Source organism: Globicephala melas, chromosome 6 (assembly GCF_963455315.2).
Source record: "Globicephala melas chromosome 6, mGloMel1.2, whole genome shotgun sequence".
Taxonomy (NCBI): domain Eukaryota; kingdom Metazoa; phylum Chordata; class Mammalia; order Artiodactyla; family Delphinidae; genus Globicephala; species Globicephala melas.
Genome location: NC_083319.1, coordinates 112,375,957 through 112,382,210, shown reverse-complemented (window position 1 = coordinate 112,382,210; position 6,254 = coordinate 112,375,957). Strand labels below are relative to the sequence as shown.

General features: G+C 38.0%; 1 long non-coding RNA gene across 4 annotated transcripts in view; it reads left to right on the top strand.

Moving 5' to 3' along the window:
- The window catches only part of LOC138842731 (uncharacterized), a 554,863-nt gene that overhangs the window by 64,677 nt on the left and 483,932 nt on the right, over positions 1 to 6,254 (top strand). The gene's annotated exons all lie outside the window — the stretch shown is intronic.

The window sequence follows — 6,254 nt, the reverse complement described above, 5'->3', positions numbered from 1 at the left end:
AGGATGAAATCAGGGAATCTCAGACACTCCTCAGCACAGTGACTTGATCTTACAAAAGCCTTCAGTAACTGTTAGCTATTATTATGACTAGTAACAACGTTCTTAGCAAAACTAAGGACTCAGTTTCCTAATGGTTTTTGCTGGAGAAACTGGCAACGTTTAAGGCAGATTATGTCCTTAGTTCATTCATGCAGGCAATTAAGGGTCTTTGTGAGGTTACCTATTTAAAGAAGTGTTGCCTCTGCATTTTTCTAGAAATTAGCTCAAGAAGCTCTAACTAACCTCTAAATTATAAACCATAGTTAATTATTAAATAAAAGTGGAGATTTTGTTGTTACTGGAGATTCAGGATTCCCCTCCCACCCCCTTAGTGTGGTTCCCTTGGATACTTAGATACCTTGGATACACAAACTTAAACTTCTTCCCTTTGGTTGTAGGAACCTGTTTGTGAAAGGTCTTTCGTGTTCTCAGGTCTGTGCTGCTTATAATATTTATTACATAGAGACTTTTTTTTTTTAAGTACGGAACTAATATCCGCCCATATTTCCAATCAATAGCAATAAAACTAAAGGATCAAAAACTAAAGAGATTTCAGGCCAGCTCATCATAAGGTGCAGGCTCTCAAGCTTCATGGGTTTGCTGAATTTTCTACTTGGCTGCTGGAGTTGGACAGGTGAGAGGCTGAGGGTGCTGATTCATTATGAGGTGGTGATGATTTAGGTCAGGTAGGGAGGCAGAGAAGTGGCCCATCAGGGCGGCTACTGGAACGCAGGGGACCTGAGGGTTGTGCTTAGAAAATGCAGGCAGAGGATGACCACAGTGGTGGGAAAGGGTAGGCAAGGGCTGAATTGGGGACAGCTTACCTGACAGAAGCTGAAAACTGAAGAGATAGTTGATTGCCAGAGAAATCCAACAGACCAGACTTTGAAATTGTCAGGAGCAACCGCAGAAGGAGTTGTTTCCCGGGTGTGGGGTGAGTGAGCAAGGTCACAGCTCAGGCTACCTTTTAAAGACTTGGCTTAGGACTCCTGGGGACAGAATGTATGAAAGGGCCAGGGCTTGTGGACCCAGTCATCCTCTAAACAATTGTTGAGTGCTTCCTCTGTGCTGGGGGCTGTAACACGTCTAAAGAGATGGTGGAGACCAGCCACAGGTCTGGAGGTTGGAAGTGCAGGATGAAGGTGTCAGCAGGGGTGGTTCTCCCTGAGACCTGTGACCAGGAACCTGTTCCAGGCCTCTCGGCTAGACACTGGTGGTTTGCTGGTAATTTTTAATGTTCCTTGGCTTCTGGTTGCATCTTCATCTTCACGTGGTGTCTCCCTGCTGTGTGCATGTCTGTGTTCAAACTTCCCTGTTTTATAAGAACACCAGTCACATTAGACGAGGGCTCACCTTCATCACCTCACGTTAACTTGGTTACCTCTGTAAGGACTGTATCTTCAAAGAAGGTCACATTTCTGGTTACTAGGGGTTAAGACTCCAAAGTATCTTTTTTTTTTTTTTAAATTGCAGTATAGTTAATTTGCAATGTTCTGTTAGTTTCAAGTGTACAACAAAGTGAGTCAGTTATACATATGTATCTATTCTTTTTCAGATTCTTTTCCATGATAGGTTATTACAAGATTTCAAATATAGTTCCCTGTGCTATACAGTAGGACCTTATTGTTTATCTATTTTAGATATAGTAGTGTGTACATTTTAATCCCAAACTCCTAATGTATCCTCCCCCTCCCTCTGCCGCCACCCCTCGGGATCCCCTTTGGTAGCCATAAGTGTGTGTTCTATGTCTGTGAGTCTGTTTCTGTTTTGTAAATAAGTTCATTTGTATCTTTTTTTCTTTTTTAAGATACCGCATATAAGTGATATCATATGATATTTGTCTTTCTCTGTCTGACTTACTTCACTTAATATGATAATCTCTAGGTCTCCCCATGTTGCTGCAAATGGTGTTATTTCATTCTTTTTTTTATGACTGAGTAATAGGTACCACATCTTCTTTATCCAGTCATCTGTCATGGGATAGCTAGGTTGCTTCCATGTCTTGACTATTGTAAATAGTGTTGGTATGAACATTGGGGTTCATGTGTCTATTTGAATTAGAGTTTTCTCCAGATATATACCCAGGAATGGGGTTGCATGACCATATATTAACTCCATTTTAGTGTTTAAAGTAACCTCCATACTGCTCTCCTTAGTGGCTGCACCAGTTTACATTCCCACCAAAGTGTAGGAGGGTTGATTTTTCTCCACACCCTCTCCAAAATTTATTATTTGTAGACTTTTTAATGATGGCCTTTCTTATTGGTGTGACATGGTACCTCATTGTAGTTTTGATTTGCACCTCTGTAATCATTAGCGATGTCGAGCATCTTTTCATGTGCCTGTTGGCCATCTGTAGGTCTTCTTTGGAGCAGTATCTATTTAGGTCTTCTGTCCATTTTTTGATTGGCTTGTTTGTTTTGTTGATATTAAGCTGTATGAGCTCTTTGTATATTTTGGAAATTAATCCCTTGTCAGTAGCATCTTCTGCAAATATTTTCTCCCATTCTGTAGGTTGTCTTTTTGTTTTGTTCATGGTTTCCTTTGCTCTGCAAAATCTTTTAAGTTTAATTAGGTCCCACCTGTCTATTTTTGTTTTTATTTCCATTACTCTAGGAGAGGATCCAAAACGATATTGCTGCTGTTTATGTCAAAGAATGTTCTGCCTATGTTTTCCTCTAGGTGTTTAATAGTATCCAGTATTACATTTAGGTCTGTATGCCATTTTCAATTTATTTTTGTTTATGGTTTAGAGAGTGTTCTGATTTCATTCTTTTATATGTAGCTGTCCAGTTTTCCAAGCACCACTTACCGAAGAGACCGTCTTTTCTCCATTGTATATTCTTGCCTTGTTTGTCGTAGATTAATTGACCATAAGTTTGTGTGTTTATTTCTGGGCTTTCTATCCTGTTCCATTGATCTATATTTCTGTTTTTGTGCCAATACCATACTGTTTTGACTGTAGCTTTGTAGTAAAACCTGAAGTCAGGTAGCGTGATTCCTCTGCCTCTGTTCTTATTTCTCAAGATTGCTTTGCCTCTTAGGGGTCTTTTGTGTTTCCATACAAATTTTAAAATTATTTGTTCTAGTTCTGTGACAAATGCCATTGGTAATTCGATAGGTATTGTGTTGAATCTGTAGATTGTCTTGCATAGTATGGTCATCTTAACAATATAGATTCTTCCAGTCCAAAACACAGTATATCTTTCCATCTGTTTGTGTTGTCTTCTATATCTTTTATCAGCATCTTATAGTTTTCAGAGCACAGGTCTTTGCCTCCTTAGGTAGGTTTATTCTTAGGTAGTTTATTCTTTTTGGTGCTGTAGTTAATGGAATTGTTTCTTTAATTTCTCTTCTGATATTTCCTTATTCATGTATAGAAATGCAACAGATTTCTGTAAAGTAATTTTGTACCCTGCAAATTTATGGAATTCATTAATGAACTCTAGTAGCTTTCTGTTGGTGTCTTTAGGATTTTCTATGTATACTTCACGTCATCTGCAAACAGTGAGAGTTTTACATCTTCTTTTCCAATTTGGATTCCTTTAGTTTCTTTTTCCTGTCTGGTTGGTGTGGCTAGGACTTCCAAAACTATGTTGAATAAAAGTGGTGAGAGTGGGCATTCTTGTCTTGTTTCTGAACTTAGTGGAAATGCTTTCAGCTTTTCACTGTTGAGAATGATGTTAGCTGTGAGTTTGTCATATATGGCTTTATTATGTTGAGATATGGTCCCTCTATGCCCACTTTCTGAAGAGTTTTTATCATAAATCGATGTTGAATTTTATGAAAAGCTTTTTCTGCATCTATTGAGCTGATCATATGGTTTTTATTCTTCAGTTTGTTAATGTGACGTATCACATTGACTGATTTCCGAATATTGAAAAATCCTAGCATCCCTGGGATAAATCCCCTTGATCATGGTGTATGATCATTTTAATATATTGTTGGAGTTGATTTGATAGTATTTTGTTGAGGAATTTTGCATCTATGTTCTTAAGTGATATTGGCGTGTAAATTTCTTCTTTTTTTTTTTTAATGATATCTTTATCTGGTTTTGGTGTCAGGGTGATGGTGGCCCCATAGAATGAGTTCGTAAGTGTTCCTTCCCCTGCATTTTTTTCTGGAATAGTTTCAGAGAATGGGTGTTAACCCTCCTCTAAATGTTTGGTAGAATTCACCTGTGAGGCCGTCTGGTCCTGGACTTTAAAGTTTCTGATTCAGTTTCAGTACTGGTAATTGGTCTGTTCATATTTTCTATTTCCTCCTGGTACAGGCTTGGTACCTTCCTAAGAATTTGTCTGTTTCTTTGTCCGTTTTATTGGTGTATAGTTGCTTGTAGTAGTCTCTTATGGTCCTTTGTATTTCTCTGGTGTCAGTTGTAACTTCTCCTTTTTTATTTCTAAGTTTATTGATTTGAGTCCTCTCCCTTTTTTTTCTTCATGAGTCTGGCTAACAGTTTGTCAATTTTGTTTATCTTTTCAAAGAACCAGCTTTTAGTTTCATTGATCAATAGGGAAGCATTAACGACTTTCTTACATGGGCGGGGGGTGGGGGGGGTGGGGGGGGTGGGGCAGTTTCCTAAAGTGGACAAGTCAATATTTAAATTTAATTCAGAAGGAAACCATGCCAAATGACAGCTGTTTTCTTTTTATGGCTGTTCCTATTTGCCTTATATATTGAGGTGCACCTATGTTGGGTGCATATATATTTACAATTGTTATATTTTCTTCTTGGATTGATCCCTTGATCATTATGTAGTGTCCTTCTTTATCTCTTGTGATAGTCTTTATTTTAAAGTCTCTTTTGTCTGATATGAGAATTGCTACTGCAGCTTTCTTTTGATTTCCATTTGCATGAAATACCTTTTTTCAACGTCTCACTTTCAGTCTGTGTGTGTCCCTATATCCGAAGTGGGTCTCTTGTACACAGTGTATATAAGGGTCTTGTTTTCATTTCCATTCAGTCAGTCAGTGACTTTTGGTTGGAGAATTTATTCTGTTTATGCTTAAGGTAATTATGGATATGTATGTTCTTATTGCCATTTTATTAATTGTTTAAGGTTTGTTTTTGTAGGTCATTTTTCTTCCCTTCCTCTTTTTCTCATCTCCTCTGATTCGATGACTAAGTTTAGTGCTGTGGTTGGATTCCTTTTTCGTTTTTGTGTGTGTATCTATTGTAGATTTTTGGTTTGAGGTTACCATAGGTTTTGATATAGCAGTCTGTATATAAACAAGATTGTTTTAAGTTGCTGGTCTTTTAATTTCAAATGCATTCCAATATCCTGCATTTGTGCTCTTTTCTTCTCATGATTGGTGGTTTTGCTATCATACGTGTTTGTGGATGATTTCCTATGTTTGCTGTATGTTCGCCTTTACCAGTGAGCTTTTCCATTCATCATTTTCTTGTTTCTAGTTGTGGCCTTTTCGTTTCTGCCTAGAGAAGTTCCTTTAGCATTTGTTGCAAAGCTGGTATGATGGTGCTGAATTCTCTTAGCTTTTGCTTGTCTGTAAACTTTTGATTTCTCCATTGAATCTGCATAAGAGACTCTGCTGGCTAGAGTATTCTGGGTTGTAGGTTCTTACCTTTCATCACATTAAAGATATCATGCCACTCTTTTCTGGCCTGCAAAGTTTCTGTTGAGAAATCAGCTGGTACCCTTATGGGAATTCCCTTGCATGTTATTTGTTGCTTTTCTCTTGTTGCTTTTAATATTTTTTCTTTGTCCTTAATTTTTGTCAATTTGATTACTGTGTCTTGGCGTGTTCCTCCCTGGGTTTATCCTGCCTGGGACTCTCTGTGCTTCCTGACAACTGTTCATTTTAGGTCAACTTGAAAGAGCCATATTGATTCCCACCAGGACCAAACACTGCAGCTCATTCATATGCTGGGAAAATACTAACTGTGATGGAAATGTTTACATACACAAGGATGGTGAGAATGACAGTGACATAAACTTCCTAGTTCCTTAAAGGACCTGATGACCTTACAAGGATGGGGCTTGGAATGCTGGTAAACTGTTCTACAGCAATAGAAAATGGATACAGGGTATTTATGATACTGTCCTAATGAGATCCCATCCTTGTACATATTACATGTACATGCATAGAAAACATCTATAAGGATGGATCTGAATGTTGGGGGTGAGACACCCAGTGGCTTTTACTTTATTCCTTATACTTATTGGGTTGTTTGAAAAAAATTAAGTGAGCATATAT